Genomic DNA, 18,330 nt, shown 5'->3' on the forward strand with positions numbered 1-18,330 from the left:
ATTATCTTCTGTGTCTGTGTTAATTGGTTTCCCTTTTCTTTGTTGAAGAGGGTCTGTGCAATCCTTCTGCCTAGTCCGCCATCTTGCCCCGCCTCGACACCAATCTCTTTTAACACAAGACTTTATTAAGATTGAGTAAGTATCGTTACATAATAATTTAGGGTGGTAGAAACAATATGGTGAAGAACCTGAGGAAGGACCAAGTGATGTTATCTGTCATTCCCCCAAGTTGAGTAGTTTGAAGTTCATTTTAAAAAATTATCTATATGGTACTGAAAGTAACAACACAGTTACTTGTGACTTCCACTTACATGGGCAAGAGTTTCCTGGACTGGAAAACTCACTTTTCTGTAGAACAAAGCCATGTTAGTGAAGATGTCCTAATAGTAATGTCATGTTGATATAAATAATAATTTATGAGGATATAGTTGATTTGGCTTTTACCCCAAATAATGATATTCTCTCTGGTAACACCAGTAGGAGGGAAAGAAGACTGGAAAGAAAGCAGTCTTCACCACTGTGATTAGAATCGTTTACTTTCGCAAAATTTACTCAAACATGCTGTTATTGTTTTGTCCCATGAATCTATTCCAATTCATGATGACGCCGTGTCTTCAGAGTAGAACTGCTCCATGGCTGTAGTCTCCATGGAGGCAGTTTATCAAGATTTTTCTTCCACAGTGCTTCTGGGTAGGGATGAACTGCCAACCTGCAGGTTACCAGCTAGCTTAGTGCATTTGCATCACCCAGGGACCCTACACAAATACATGGCCATGCCATCACAGTGTTTGTGCTGCTCTCAAGGTCTTGGAGGGGGTGCCCAAGTGAGTGAGGGGTGCTGATGCTTCAGCTTCTTCAGCTTCATGGTAGTTCCTCTCTCTTGGGAAGCACATTTTCCTGGGCCACTGCCACATGTCCCCTGCCCCTTCCTGATTAACATCTCCAGGGTTAGCCCTAGTCTAATGCACAGAGATGGAGAAACAGTTGTGAAAGACTACACTACAGTAAGGAAGAATCCTAGGAGAGCCTGAGTTCTGAATTCTGTGATGCTAATTCACAACCATCACCGCTCTCCTTTCATCATCTTGCCCACCCCCCAAGTTAATGCATGTTCTATTTACCTGGTAACGTAAGCACTTCAGTAATCAATGCCATTCAGCATGGTGGATAGATATCACTAATTCTGTTACTTATTAATGATTAAAAAGTGCTAGGATGAAATATGGTTTCCAGCTTTTTTTTTTTTCCTGTTTGTGGAGAGATTACATCTTATTTGGCTTCTTGGACACATTAACTTCCTCTGCAGCAGGAATATGTGTGTGTATGTCTATATCTATGATAAAACCCATGAAAGTCAGACAGTTCTGACTCAGGACAGCCTCTTGTGTGTCAGGGGAGAACTGTGCTGCATGGAGTTTCCTGGGACTGATTTTTCAGAAGCAGTCTGCCAGGCCTTGCTTCAGATATGCCTCTGGGTGGACTCAAACTGACATTTTGGTTAGCAGCCAAGCGTGTTACTGTTGCACCACCCAGGGACTTACATCTCTAACTCTGTATCATCAATACCTATATCATCTGTGTTGTGTTGTTGTTATTAGGTGCATTGAGTGTCGAGTCGGACCCAACTCATAGCGACCCCTCCTTGGGTTTCTGAGGCAGTATCACTATGGAAGTAGACTGCCCAACCTTCCTTCCGAGGAGTAGCTGGTGAGTTTGAACCACCAGCCTTCTGGTTAGCAGTCAAGTGCCTTAGGTACTACGCCACCAGAGCTCCCTATACCATCTATATTGATATCTTTATCTATCCCTATATATCTTTTTTTTATTTTTAATTCTTACTGGTTTAGATACCTATCTATCCCAAGGTAATTAACAAATGTGAATAAGTCCATGTGCTGTGCAATGTGCTCAACCATTTCTCTATATAACTTTAAGTAATTTGACTTGATATTCACATCATCCCTATGTCACGGTTCTTATTATTTTCCACATTCTATAAATGAAGATACTGAGGTTTAGAGATTTTAATAATTTACCCAAAGTGGATATAGGACTCAAAAGTTAGGACTTAAAACCCCAAATCTCGATGCTCTGAATTTCTCAACATGCCATGATTCCTTAGAGAAAAATACGTTTTTAATATTTTGTAAAATTTAAAAAATAAAGGCTAAGCGGCTTTATACTGTAAGTATATTAGTTTTGTTTCTTTGGGAAGCACAATCATTTGTATCTCTGAGCAGGAATTACAAGCAAATGTGCATTAAAGCTACACTGTAGCTACTGGGATGCTTATAGTCACCCAGCTTGCTGCGCTCACTTCATCTTACAACATTTAAGTGAAATTTGCTTAAATTTCCAACTATTCTATAGCTGACAACTATCTCCAGGGGTCTGTAGACAGCTGGTATTTGTCATAGTCACTTCCTATTCTAGTTTTCAGTTTTTGCTAAATTCTTCAATTCAGTCACACCTTACCCCATAGCTGTCCCTATCTCTCTAGGTCCTCAAATACACAAGTCAAAACTTTTCATTGCTTTTTTTAAAACCCAAACGTCTTTCATTTAAAGGAATTTGAAAAGCTCGATTACTTACTAACCCAAAGGTTGGTGGTTCAAACCCACTCAGCAGTACTGTAGGAGAAAGACCTGGCCATCTGCTTCGGTGAAGATTATCACTTAAAAACCCTGTGGCAGTTCTTTTCTGTTACATGGGTTACTGTGAGTAGTAATCACCTCAGTGGTGCTTAACTATAACAACAAGCTGTACATCAGTGTTTTGTTGTTGTTAGGTGCCATTGAGTCATCTCCGACTCAGAGCAACTCTGTGTACAATAGAACGAAACACTGTCTGGTCCTGTGCCAGCCTCACGATCCTTGCTATACCTGAGCCCATCGTTGCAGCCACTGTGTCAGTCCATCTTGTTGAGGGTCTTCCCCTTCTCCTAAACTCAATGTATGTTGTTGTTATGTGCCGGAGTCAGATCCAACTCATAGAGACCCCTCCATGGGTTTCCGAGGCAGTATCACTATGGAAGTAGATTGCCCAACCTTCCTTCCCAGGAGTGGCTGGTGGGTTTGAACCTCCAGCCTTCTGGTCAGCAGTCAAGTGCCTTAGGCACTATGCTACCAGAGCTCCTAACTCGATATATAGTGAAGCTTTAATGACATAGCTGATGCTAGGTGCTGTGTGTGTTCATGTGTAGAGGCTTGGGAGTGGTGGTGAGTGAGGGCTGGAGATCGGTACTACAGATAACTGTCAGCAATTTCGCTATTCCATCAAAAATTTCAAATTTGGGGAGCATTTTGGGCATGTTCTTCCCTAAAATTAATTCACTACCCATGTTAGTAGGCTTTCTTCTTCTCCTTTGCCCATTTCCTTGTCATGTTAGTTGCCTGCCAGCAATGCCCCATCTCCTGTTACAGTACAGAGTGAGTAAGCTTCTGTTGTGTTCCCCTCTTCCACACTGCGAGATGAGTACAGAAGGATACCTGTAACAAAGTGTTAGGTTAAGGGGTTTTCCTAAACAGACCTGCATTTGCCTCACAGAAATTACGTCACTTTTATGGAGCAAACAGCAAAGATTTGTTGATACTTAAATACATTTGCTTTCACTGCAGGAAGGTAAGAGTCAATCCAGCCTCCAGACTCTCCTCGTGGTTTGTAAATAACTACTGGATGACCTTGAGAAAATCAAGGTCATACTTCCTTCATGTATTTCATCTTAGACTACTTTTTTTTAAGCACTACTTCAATGTTAAAATTTGTGTAATAACACTTGAAACGCATATATAAATAGTAGCTCTCCTCCTATGAACTGTATATTAATTATCAAAATATCTCCATATTCTTTAAGACTCTAGCTGTTGACTATACTTCCCTGGTTTTGTGTGTGCATTTATTTTTCAGCATAATAACTTATTGGCTACATGGAAACATATGGTAATCCAGGTGTAAGCTTTCCTGGAAAACTGCCCGAGCAGCTGAATCCCCACCTGGCATTCTGCTTTTGGCTTGTAATCAAACTCTTCTCAAACTGGACCATTTTTGAAGTTCAGAAACACATATTGTGCTAAGGTTCTTAGTTAAAGCTTCTCAGATCTGGATGCTGATAAAGAATCATTTAAGCTGGGAAGGAGGAGATTTCAAAAATAAAACTAAAAAGAAAGATAAGTTATCGGTTCCTATTCATAGAGACTTTTGGTCTGTAGTACACTTGTTCTATTGTGTCAGAATCTCAATTTTAAAACAAGTCCTCAACTAATTTGACAACTAGTAACCAATCCCTTACTGTGCACCTAAACTTTACTAGGCACCTAGAATAAAATTGATTCTATTCTCTAAATATCTTTCAGGTAAATAATGCCATTTTAAAATATTAATCCAAGAGAATAATACATTGTTTAGCTAATATTTCATCTCCTCAAATTTTCATCCAGAGCTGATTATACTAAACTTTTGCATTGTGTTCTCCTTGGGTGTAACCTCAGGAATTATTTTAACCCTCATTGTTCTCAGCTGTAAAATGGGGAGAAAGCAATTCTCTCAAGATGAGTATATTTGAGGATTAACTGGAAGTATATAATCCCATATTTACCCTACAGCAGACGTTGGCTAAAGAATAGCCTCTTTATTCTATTGCTATCCAGAGTTTTAAGGCATTGGACAAATAAATAATGCATTCTAGGGAACAAAATAAATGAGTCAATAGTATAATACCTGAGCTTCATTTGAGCTCAGAATTACAGAATAATTGTACAGAATAGAATGTTTACTTAACATTCTAAAATGCTGAGAATGCTATTCCCATATCCCTAAATAAGGTAAGTAAAAAATAATAAGCTATTGCCATGTATTGAATTGTGTTCTGCCAAAATTTGTCAATTTATTTGATCCATAATTCTCAGTGCTTTGGCAGTGATGTAATGATGTTATTTGACAGCTGTGCAATGATGTAATCATCCCCATGATGTGATCTAATGTGATCAGCCAATCAGTGGGGTGGGATGCAACACCCTTCCTCAGATCACAACCCTGCTCCAAAGTAAGGAGAGAATCCTTGTTGTGTGGGCAGTATCATGTTTTATTTACAAGAGATGAAGTGAGAGAGCGGTGAGCAGAGAGAGAGGGACTTGATTACCATCAAGAAAGAAGAGCGGGGAATGGAGCCCATCCTTTGGATCCAGGCTCCCTGAGCTGAGAACCTCCTCGACTCAAATGAAGATTAATGTCTAGACACATGGCGATTGCCAGGGAACTGTAGTCCTACAGATGCTCAAAGGATACAAGGACCTTCCCCCAAAGCTGACAGAGAAATACAGCCTTCTTCTGTATCTGACACTCTAAATTTGGACTTACTACCTCAGTTCAAACCCACCAGCCACTCCTCGGAAGGAAGGTTGGGCAATCCTACTTCCGTAGTGACACTGCCTCGAAAACCCAAGGAGGGGTCGCTATGAGTCAGGGCTGACTCCACGGCAAATAACAACAACAACAACAAACTGTGAGAGTATACATTTCTATTTGTTAAAGCCATCTGCTTGTGGTATTTGTTATAATTTGTTTGTTAAAGTAATCTGCTTGTGGTATTTGTTATAGCAACACTAGATAACTAAGATAGCTATGTGTCATAAAACTTAACTATTCTTGTGTTTATAAAATAAACAACTCATTATGGGAAGACTTATAAAATCTCAGCTGCAGGAAGACACCAAAAGTCAAGTGCCCCAATTGCTCAGAAAGTCAAGTCTTATTTCACCATATGCTTTATGGAGAGAAAATAAAACAAAAAACCAACAAGACCAATAACAGAAACAATGATTTAGGCCACACAATTAAAATCCTTAGAAGTTGATAGCCCTTCAAATTAAACTGGACCATTAGGACACCAACTGTCTATTTACTGTTTTTCGCACATTTCAAATATGAAACACTGAATAAGGTGCAAGTAATTCCCATCTATTCCTCAGAAGGAAGATTGGGCAATCTACTTCCATAGTGATACTGCCTCAGCAACCCAAGGAGGGGTCGCTATGAGTCAGGTCCAACTCCACAGCACATAACAACAATAACAACATTGTCCTTTGATTACTGGAAAGTTGTCAGAATCATAGTATTGATATAATGGTCAGGAAAATTCTAAGTTAATGTTACATTTTTCTCCCACAGATTATAGGCTAAGAGTTAGCTATTAAAAAGCTAGTCAAGTAATTTTTGAACTTGTAGTCAGTGTCATTCTTCCTACGTCATGATTCTGACTTTTCTAATATGTGACACCTCAATTACCCTGGAAACGCATAAAAGAAGACTCCATTCCCAGCAGAAATACATCATATAGTCCATTAGTTAATTGCCATTGAGACGGTTCCAACTCATAGTGACCGTGTTGAACAGAATGAAACACTGCATGGTCCTGCACCACCCTCCCAGTCACTGCTATACTGGACCCCATTGATGTAGCCACTGTGTCAATATATCTCATTGAGTGTCGTCTCCTTTTTTGCTAATGCTTTACTTTATCAAGCATGATATCTTTCTCCAGAGACAAATCCTTTCTGATAAATATAATCAAAGTAAAAGAGATGAAGTGTGATCATTCTTACTTCTAAGGAACATTCAGCTATACTTCTTCCAAGACAAATGTATTCCTTCTTCTAGCAGTTAATGGCATCTTCAATATTCTTCGCCAACACTACAATCCAGATGCATCGATTGTTCTTCAGTCTTTCTTATTCATTGTCCAAGTTTCACCTGCATATGAGTCTATTGAAAATACCATGGCCTGGGGCAGGTGCACCTAACGTTTTAAAGATCTCGTGGAGCAGATTTGCTCAGTGTAATAGGTCTTTTGGTTTCTTCACTGCTGCTTCGCTGGACATTGATTGTGGAAAATCCTTGACAACTTGAATCTTCTCTCCATTTATTGTGATGTTGCTTATTAGTCCAGTTGTGAGGATTTTTGTTTTCTTTATGTTGAGGTGTAGTACCTACTGAAGTCTTTGATCTTCATCGGTTAGTGCTTCAGGTCTTCTTCACTTTCATTGAGCAAGGTTATGTCATCTGCATATCGCAGGTTGTTAATGATTCTTACTCCGATCTTGATGTCATGTCCTTCTTCATGTAGTGCAGCTTCTTGGATTGGTTGTTCAGCATATATGTTCAGATTGAATAAGTACAGTAGAAGGATACAGCCCTGATCTGCACCCTTCCTGACTGTAAACCGTGCATCCTCTCCTTGTTCTGTTTCACAACTGCTTCTTGGCAGTTATAAAATAGATGTGTGTGTGTGTGTGTCTCACATGTGATTGTTTGGGGAGTCTAGAGAAGACTGTTCCCTGTGAGTCATCTATTAAACCAAGCAGTCCACTTGTCACTTTCTCTAGGTGATTAGGGAGGTATATGTTTGTTCTGCTTTGTCTCCTCCCTAGAGCCCCTAGGATATATCTGTCACTCTGCCATCTCTCCCAGCAATCCCAGGGTCCTAGCTCCATCCTACAGCCTGATTGACAGTTCAGTACCAGGAATCAGTGAAAAACAAACACACACTTTATTGTGTATCTCTAGAGGATTTGTATGTTTTTCTGAAGTTTTCATTGACTTTTTCAAAGGATAGTGGACTTTTCTCTGATTAATACTTCACATTTCCCAGGTAATAACTTCAATAAGTTATAAGAACTTTTCAGTGTCTTTATTCAATCTTCTGAATGACCTCTAGGAAGGGAGGGGTAGATGGGAGCAAAGGGTTAAGGAACTGAGTATTTCTAGCTGCCAGCCTGTATGTAAGTAATACACTGGAGCTTTATTCTTGCCTACCACTTGTAATACAAATCCCACAAATATTTTATTTTACTTTTTTTGCTCCTGATAAATAAAGCCCTCATTTGGAATGACATCTTAGCTCATGTCCTCCAGCATTTGCCTCAGTCCCAATTTTCTGCCCCTAGTGAGTGAGGAAATAGCCCCAAGGTCTGTAAAATATTTGCATGATAAAAAAAAAAAAAATCAGCTTTCAGCCAGGAACTCTCCCAGGGGCTTTGAGGAGGGGAGGAGTGAGGTTCATTCACAAACTTCAGAGACAGCTATAGGTGAATACAAAGCAAATGTTAAGTTCCTAATAGGATGGTTATGAAAGCCCATCAGCTCCCTGTATTTCATAGCCCCTGTCACCATTGCCAACACGGCTGCTGGAGAAGACTGCCAACAATGAGAATGAGAGAGGATGAGACGGCAGTCAGGGGAAAATATTTCACACATCTTGGCACCGCTGCCATTCTTTGAATCTGTGTTCAGCAAGGAGAGGAATGGATGCTGGTGTAGACTGTGGCTCTGAAGAAGATAGTCAGATTTTTGTAGACACAATTTTTAAAGAGACTGACCCTGTTTTATTAAAAATACAATGAGAAGGTAAAGAACATTCCAATAGAATTTAGATGTTTTAAACCAAGATTACTTTGAGGATTCTTAAACAGTAAACCAAACCAAAATAAAAACTAACTTCTATTGTTTCGGTTATGCCTGTATAATTGACTTAGTTCTAAGAGTCAGCTGAGATATGTAGAGGTCTTTGGGGGAATCTTGGTGGTGGAAAAGTGTGGGTGGTGCTATTGATTGGATGTATGAAACGTGTGTGTGTGTATGTGTTTGTATGTATGTGTGTATGTATGTGTGTATGTGTATGGGGGTGAGGGACAGGGTGGACAGAGAGAGACTGAGTCTACAAATTAAGAAATATTTTTTGGCTTCTCATTTCTTGTAAAATGTGTTAATGAAAATGGGCCCCAGTAAAATGAGAAGAGACATTATGTTACAATATCCTTCCCATTTTCCTTCCAGCTTGTAAAATGAGTGCAGCAAAGTAAAGACAAGTTGCTAGGGAATGGGCCTGTGTGTGATTTGAAGGAAAGATAGATAAGAGATTTGTGGGGAGAAGGTGATAGGGGTAGACACTGGTCTCTGGGTTCAAGGTAAGGAATACACACTTGTTATAAATTTGTGTGTGTGTGTGTGTGAGTGAAAGCAAATTGCGTAATCTGCCTTTCATCAGGATAACTTATCCCATAGGCTTGTATAAGATGGACATTCACAGAACCATTATTCTTCTGGGCACGAAAAAAATATATCTTCATTTAATCCTATTAAATATCTTCATAAAAAATCCGTGAGCCGAATTCCTTTCCTCCTTATGTCTGTCCCTCTGTCCTCCCTGTCCTCCCCCTGCTTGGCTTCCGCCTCTCCTTGCTCCCCTTCTCTTCCCGCCCCTTCCATACCCTCCCCCCCTCCGCTCCTTCTCTTCCTCCTCAGTCTCCTCTCTCCTCCCCCTTCTTCCATCCCTTCATTTCTTCCTTCTTTCCTTTTTCAAAATAAAATTACCCGGTAATCATTTTTTTAAAAAAGAATTGCATTCACTTTGTAGGAAAACTGATATTTTAAGATTTTACCAATTCTGATTTATGTGCAGTAGTTGGTTTAAGTTACTTTAGGAGTAAATCAGAAATGCATCAATGAAATTTCGCAGCAGCAAGTCTGAATTGTTTACAATGAGTCTCTGTTGAACTCTAACATGGAGACGTTCAGTCATTCTGCCTTGATTACAAAATAATTTTGTAGCTATATCATTGGAATTTTTACATAACCTAGGATGAAATTATTTTCCTTCTTTAGCTATTAAATTTAATTGCAATATTCATAATATTTAAATGCTTTATCAACCTTTTTAACTTCTCATTTTTAACAACCTGAAGACACTTTAAAATTTAATGCCATGAAATCAGGGTTGACATGGACTTATTTTTCCTTTCTTTTCTAGTGTACTTTTAAAATACACAGTATGGTTAGAATGAAGAGACCACAACGTCACCTTTTGTTTGATGATAAAATTATTTCACCTAAAACACTAGATGTTGTTCTGAACAGTTAATTGGTTATGTCATCAGCTGTCAAATTAGTACATTTTATGGAACTTTTATCTTGATTAAAATTTTCTTCTGAAGATAATTAAAACCTCATTCACTCATCTTTGTTGTAATGAATTATCCAACAGGCAAACGTACAAAAACATCTCTAAACATGTCTGGTCTGATTGCTTTCTTTCTTTATTAAATGCCACAGAGACTTAATCTAGGGTGTATGTAGTCCAGATGAACTGTTAAAAAATGTTTACTTTCTTCTTTTTTTTTTAACCTGTTTTATGTTAGGAAACTATAAATGGTATTTGAAATGGAAAAACAATTGTCATTATTGACATCTTAGGTTTTGCTTGATTTTGAAAGTATATACACAAATATGTTAAAATACAGAAATTTTTACATAGGATTAAATTATTTTATGTATTTTGTATCATGATATAATTATTTCTCCAAATGTTCATGTCTACTACATCCTGTGGACAAATAGATCTACTTGCTAACATGAGAATAGCGTTAGATGAGCTGATTTTGCCATTGATGACAATAAATACGAGCATCAAATATATTCTTACAGGCATCTATAAGGTGATATATCTATCTTATGTATTATTGCACTCAATTTTAACCTAATGACATACCTGTAAGATGGATAATTTTATTATTTCCAACTAACTGATATTGAAACTGAGTCTTCCAAATATGCAGTAAATTCCATAAAGTAACACTGGAAGTGACAAAGCTGTAATTCTAACCAAAGCCATCATGGTACCAAAATCTATCCCCTAAACCAGAATCCTAGGCACCTACACTCAACACTATACTGTGGCATTCCCTCCTTTCTCATCCCTAGACACCTAACACAAAATCTATTTATATTATTTTCAGCTCCATGCAAGCTACAAAGAGACTTTCTTTTTCCTAAATTCTGTATTTACTTCTAGTTCCCTAGAGCTAAGCCCTGACTAGCTTGCTTGGTTAAGGCATTAGAGACTATGTGATGCTCTTTTGCTGTTGATTTTTACTCCCATTTCTCCCTAATAGACAAGTTTTATCCCTTCAGCAATAGCCACGTTTGTCTGATTGAACTTGAAGTTCAACTTCTCCTCTTCAATTTGGCTCATTGACAAACTCCTTTGCTGAAACACTCAAACTTACCCATCTATCAAGGCCTGCTCTGTGCCACCTTTTGAGTTCACCTTTGATTGAGGTTCTTAAGGTTGAGAATAAGCATAGTTTTCTTTTTTGTTTTTAAAGCCCCATGAGAAACACTTGCTCTGTCTTTAGATAGAGGAAGACATTAAGAAAAGCAAGTTCTCTATATGTTTTATGTATCTAGAGCTAGAGCTATATTTCCAGCATGGGCGATACAAAGAAGAAAACATTATTGGCTTATTGCTAATGCTCATAATCAAATCCTTAAAATGAAAACTGAAATAATTAAAATTTAAAAAACTGTAATACTTTCTACACCTTAGCCTAAACCTCCCCAACAAAAATCTCTTATAATACTTTTTTTATTAGTGGCTTTATTAAGGTATAAACAAAACCAAACTCACTGCTGTCGAGTCAGATCCAACTCATTGGGTTTCCAAGGCAGTATCACTATGCAAGTAGATTGCCCAATCTTCCTTCTGGAGGAGTGGCTGGTGGGTTTCAACTGCCAGCCTTCTGGTTAGCAGTCAAATACCTTAGGCATTCCACCACCAGAACTCCCATACAATTCACCTACTGAGTTTAAAAATCCATGATTTTTAGTATATTCACAGATCATGTAACTATCACTAAATGAATATTACAACATTTTCATCACTCCAAAAAAAAAACAACCCTATACCCATAAGCAGTCACTTTCCATTCCATTGCAACAACTGAGCATTATCCTGGCCCTGGCCTATAAGTTTGTCTCTGGATTTGCCTTTTCCAGACATTCATATAAATGAAATAATCCAATAGGTAGTCTTTTCAGACTGGTATCTTTTCAATAGCATTATGTTTTCAAGGTTTACTTATATCAAAATGTAAGCTATTGTTTACACCTGAATAATATTCCATGGCATGAATGTACCACGTTTTGTTGATCTAATCCTCAGTTACTTGATATTTGGGCTTTTTCACCCTTGCCACTCCTCAGAAGGAAGGTTGGGCAATCCTACTTCCGTAGTGATACTGCCTCGGAAACCCAAGGAGGGGTCGCTATGAGTCGGGTTTGACTCGACGGCACATAACAACAACAACAACAACAACAATATTGTTATTACAAACATTTGTGTGTAGATTTTTGTTTGAACTCCTCTTTTCAGTTCTTTTTGATATGTACACCAAGGAGTGGGGTTGCTAGATCAAATTATAGTTATATGCTTAACTGTCTGCCTAGGGGAATAGGACCAGTGATTAAATGGATGTATATATATATAAAGAGAGAGAGAATTATTTTAAAGAATTAGTTCATGCAATTTTGGGGGCTGGCAAGTGCAAAATCTATAGGTTAGGCACCAGGCTGGAGACCCCTGCAGGCTTGAATCCTGAAATCCATAGGTCAGGCAATAAGAGGAGTGGAGCATAAGAGTGTTCTGGCAAAATGTGTGTTTACAGTCTAGATGCAGAATGAACCACAGAGAAACTACATTTTTGTTTTAAAGCCTTCAACTGACTGACTGAGGCCCTCCCAGTTATAGAAGATAATTTGTGTTTCTTAAGGCCAGTTGATTTAATCCCATGTAATTACTTTATGGCAGCAACTAGGCCGATTTTATGAAAAACTGGACAACATAGCCTTGCAAATTGACAAATAATGTTAACCACCACATTAATTTATTGAAAAACCACAAAAATATTTTCTACAACAGTGATACTATTTTATATTGCACCAGCAATATATGAGGGTTTTAATTTCTCAAGACCCTCACGGACACTTGTTATTTTCTGTTTTTGTTTTTAATTGTAGCCATTGGGGATGTGAAGTGATATGCTATACCTAGCTGGTGGTTTTGATTCACATTTCCATGATGGTTAATGTAGTTGAGTATGTGCTTGTTAGGAGCTCTGGTAGCTTAGTGCCTCAGGCACTTGACTGCTAACCAGAAGGCTGGCAGTTCAAACCCATCAGCCACTCCTCGGAAGGAAAACGGGGCAATCTACTTCCATAGGGATACTGCCTCGGAAACCCAAGGAGGGGTCACTATGAGTCGGGACCGACTCGACAGCACATAACAACAACAACAACAATGTGCTTGTTAGCCATTTTGTGTATCTTTTTTGGGTAAATATCTATTTAAGGCCTGTGTTCATTTTTAAACGGGATTATTTGTCTTTTCATTGTTAAATTGTTGCTTGAATGCTTATCAGATATGTGATTTTCAAAGATTTTCTCCCATTCTGACAGTTGTCTTTATTTTCTTGATGTGAATCAAAAAATGTTTTTAAACACAGAAAATTTCATTTTAATGAAGTCCAGTTTATCTGTTTTTCACTTCAGGCATTCGTGTGTATGTTGTCACGTTAATGAAGGCTTTGCTTAGCCAAGGTCACAAAGATTCATGCCTATGCTTTCTGTTCAGTTTTATAGTTTTAGCTCTTACATTTTAGTCTAGGTTCCATTTTGAGTTAATTTTTTTTGTCTGGTTCAAGGACAGGATCCAATTTTGTTCTTTTACATATGGAATCCCAGCACCGTTTTTTGAAAAGACCATTCTTTTTCCATTGGATTGTCTTGGCACCCTTGTCAAAAATTTATTGACCATAAATGTGAAGATTCATTTCTGGACTCTAATTCTATTCCACTGATCTGTAGGTCTATTTTTGTGCCAATACTACACTGTCTTCTTGTGAATGTTTGTAATAAACATGGAAGAGGGAAGAGTGAGTCCTTTTTGAAGAGTGTTTTGCCTATGTGGCAGAGGACATTTTGACCTGCCACATACATAAATACCTTCCCGACTCTCTCTCCACACGTGCAATTTGAGTTACATTGTAAATTACTAGAAGATCTAATTAGATCTTACTTATTTCCAAAATACGTTATTTAATATTTTATTACACTGACTTGCTTCTTTGAGTATAAAAAAAGGAAATACCACAGTCTGGTGGGAGATTATTGAAGGTTTCCTGACAGTGGTGGTATGTTACCTAATTTTAAAACACCACTAAGATTTTGATGAGATGAGAAACAGGTTTGGCAAGACATTTCATAGAATTAAGAAACACAGACACAGACACACACACACACACACACACACAGTCTGCCTGGGAATGATCAAGGTAGGAGTCCAAAAGAGACAGGTGATAAAAGATAAAAGAAGTACGAAAATAATTGAAACTCAACACATTTATTATTTCACTGAGATGGTGTTATGTAACAGAAGATCCATTTATTGTTTGCATGCAGGAGACTCAAAATAGAACTGATGGTTATTGAGTCCTACTATGAACCAGATTATTTACATATACCTCATGTCACCCATGATACCTTAACAAATAGATTTTAAGATACACATTAACTGTCTTTGCACACATGAGGCTATTAAAGTTCAAAAGGTCAGGTAGCATAAAAATTCCTGAACTGGGGTTGAACTCAAATCTTGCTCAATCCTAAACCCGAGTTCTTTTAAATGAAGTAATGATAGTTCAGATGATAATCAATAGATTACAAAATACTATAGAATTTTTTAGGAGAAATTAAAATTGAGGGGCACAGATTAGAAATTCATTAACCTAGAAAGTGATTGTTCTTAATGAAATATCATGGGACAGAGCTATAAATGGTACATGATAGATCTTTTTCTAATAAATAAAAGAGAAATAAACCACATTTTAAAATCAGGCATTAATAAATAATAGTTTCAGTACTTCATTATAAATTATCTATTGTTTTTTTTCCCTTCATGAAATCATATTCCCTGGTCTTCTATTCCACTTCTATTTTCAATAGAATGCATTCATTGGAAATAATTGAGTCTAGAAAAAAATGAAATTTCAGAATTAAATTATTTTCTATTCTCTGTAATCAGAGGGAAAAAATAGTTGGCAGTACAGAAAAATATTCTGAAATGACTAAAAATACTGTTAATTATTACAATTTTGATTGCAATGCAAAGGAGTATCTATTTTATTAAAAAAAAAAATAAATAGAGCTCATGACACATATTCCATAGTTCTTGTCACTTAGAGATTCACAATAATTGTCAAGAAACTAAAGGAAAATGAGTAGTGTATTTTGACATTTCTCTTCCAGGAAGGGGAAAATTATTAATCACCCCTGTGGGTATTTTGATGCTTTATGGACTAAGGAAGTCTTCAGCAATTGTGTATAATTTGGGGCATACCCTAAATTAATAGTAATCTATTTGTGGATACATCCTTTGTACTAAGGTAATTTCTCACTTCCTCAGTTATTTAATTGTACTTTGAATAGTTTTGGTAGGCAACTCATTATGTATTCTCCTCACTATATTTTTATTATACAAAGTCACATTGAAATGAAATGGATACATGCACCATTGACTTTAATAGGATTTTGCATTGTAAGAATAATATGCAGGTACAGTGTATTGCATAGAAATATCTTTTGGGGTAAGAATAACAGGATTACTGTGGAATTCCACAGCCATATAACTCAACAGGCAGTCATTCCTACAGGTTTATGGGGGTTTTTTAGGGGGAGGTAGAAACCTGAAGGACAAGTGGTTTTAACAAGCCCACATTTGCAATATTCATTTTAGTAAGTACTATCTAGAATCCTTTGTAAATGTGAAATTGAATTTATATAATGCAAAAGAGTTAAGAAAAACCATAAAAACTGTGTACTGTATCCAAACTCATTTCTGACAAGTGGAAAACCCATTTAACAAAGATTTCTTTGTAACTACAGTTTCTAAATGATTTTGCAGTAATGCTGAGAACTCGATAAAGTATAAGTTAGCAGTCTGAGCCAATTGGCTTTCTTATGAGGTAAAAATGAGCAAAAATGACCATGATGAAATAAGCCAGTTTTTTCTGGGGATTTGTATTTATTGAGCAACACTCTAATATCTATCAAGATAAGCATAAGAGAGATGGGGGGGGGAGGATAAGAATATGTGCTTCTGAGTTTGTTCACTGTGGTCCCAGTCTGTATGGTTGGTTTTATGCAGATGAATTAACCTCTCTATCCCTCCGTTTCTTCAATCTAAAAACAGAGATAATAATGGTACCTACAACAACTCCTATATACAAAAATATATAGGATTATTGGAAGGAATAAATAAACTTATATGAAGCATGATTAGCCTTGGATCTGGTACATATTAAGTAAATATGTTGTTGTTGGGACTGTCCAGCTGATGTCTACTCATAGTAGAGTAGAACTGCCACATAGAGTTTTGGGTTTCCGAGGCAGTATCTCTACAGAAGTACATTGTCCAGTCTTCCTTCCACAGAGTGGCTGGTGGGTTTGAACTGCCGGCCTTCTGGTTAGCAGTCAAATGCCTTAGGTGCTACACCACTAGAGCTTCCAGGATTTTCAAGACTGTAATATTTATGATAACAGATGACCAAGCCTTTCTCCCACAGAGCTGCCGGGTAGCTTTTGGATAGCAGTCAAGGCCTTAACCATTTGTCACTAGAGATCCTTTACAGTAGGTAAGTAGGATATCTGTATTCTCTATTATAATTCTCCAAGACTACACCACAGAATACTAGTATCATAAGATGCTGAGCAATAACAATAAATGAAAGCGAGCAAGCAAACAGCAGAGTATGGGAGTCATAATAGTTTGTCCACCTCAAGTTGAAGAGAGGATATGAAACATTTGTGCACAGTTATATGGTCAGATGGCAAAGGCTCTGATAATTACTGCTGTAACAAGAAATGCTTATATTTTTATAATTGAAATGTGTTTAAATAAACATAAGATAAGGGGATATTTAAGTACCATGTTGTTAACTTTTTCAGAACCACATTATCTTTTCTATACACTATTACCTGTTTTTGTAGTAGGTAGATAACCATTTTTCAAAAGACATTCTCCAGACTAGTAGTTGCCAAGGCTAGCATGAGAACAGGGAAACATGTTCAAGTAATTTCCTGAAAAAAGCTGAGTGGAAAAAAAAGTTAAAAGTCTATTTCATGTTCATCTTTCAATTTATTCCAATAGTTTCATGACTTTTTCTAAAGTTTTCCTCAAGCTATAGAATCTGGGATTGAAAACATGAAATTATGAATGGAAACAGAGGAATGCATTTATTGGAGGTATTTCACCCAATACCACACTTTGTGGAAGTTTTTTAGTCTTCATTTAAATTCTTCACAAAACCTTCATATTTGAAAAGGAAAGATGAGAAATTTTAGTAGAAAACCATGTTATTAGAATCTACTTCTTTGTTTTATCTTTGTCTTGCCTTCTTTTAAATATGCGTGTTCTCTCAAGATATTATTTTAGTGGTATTCTCTTTTCAGGCTGATAACACTCAGACGTCAGTTAATACCACCTGAAGTCTGTTTTATATCAAATTTTTACCACTAGGTGTGACATGGAGTTCTTGGGTGGTGTGAATGGTTAACATCCTAGGTTGCTAAATCAAAGTTTGGGGTTAAGACTACCCCAAGGCACCTTGGGGGAAAGGCCTGGCCATCTACTTCTGAAAAATCAACCCTGAAAATCCTAGGGAGCATAGTACTACTTGGACACATGTGGAGTCACCTTGAGTTGGAATTCACAACTGATTCTTGTTCTAGTTCTTGGTTAGGTCTGACATTTTCCGAGATTTGATCTCTGTATCCCCTGCACATCCTGAAGAATTTAAAATTAACATGTCCCTAGAAAGAATAATTGTGTTTACATTTTCTCTTCACTTTCCTTTTGCCTAAATATAAAATGGACCAGTAAATTTGGTTTTCTCATCTTCTGTTACCCATATAACTGATTAGTAGCAAAATCTTATCACTTTGATCTCATTACTGTCTCCCAATTTCATTTTCCTATGGTCAGTTGGACATAGTCAATTCTAGCATGAATCATTTGCTTTGTTCTTCTTTCATCAATTATTAATCTTCCCACTCTATCACAGACACTGCTGTTACTTTTCCCATTCTAAAACATACATTGAATCATGTCCTTCTTACTATCTGTCAGAAACTCCCCACTGCCTACAAGATAATATCTGAACACATTGCATAGAAAAAAATGTTTTTTCTGTCTTTCGTCTTGATGGCCCTCAATACCTACATGGCCTCCCATCATCCTCCACTCACACCTCATGCTCAAGCTGTTCCATTTCTTCATATGTACTTTACCTTTGCCTAGAGAAGTTTTCCACCAATTGTTCACCTGGGAATTTTTTTTTTTTTTCCTTGTCTGTCCCCATTGTGCAATTCAGAAGAGTAATCACATGCAGACCTTAAGATTACCTTCATTTGCTTCTACTTCATACGCTTCCTGAATTCATTAAAAAG

Source organism: Orycteropus afer, unplaced genomic scaffold, assembly GCF_000298275.1.
Source record: "Orycteropus afer afer isolate SDZICR_OR568_19922 unplaced genomic scaffold, OryAfe1.0 scaffold00009, whole genome shotgun sequence".
NCBI lineage: Eukaryota > Metazoa > Chordata > Mammalia > Tubulidentata > Orycteropodidae > Orycteropus > Orycteropus afer.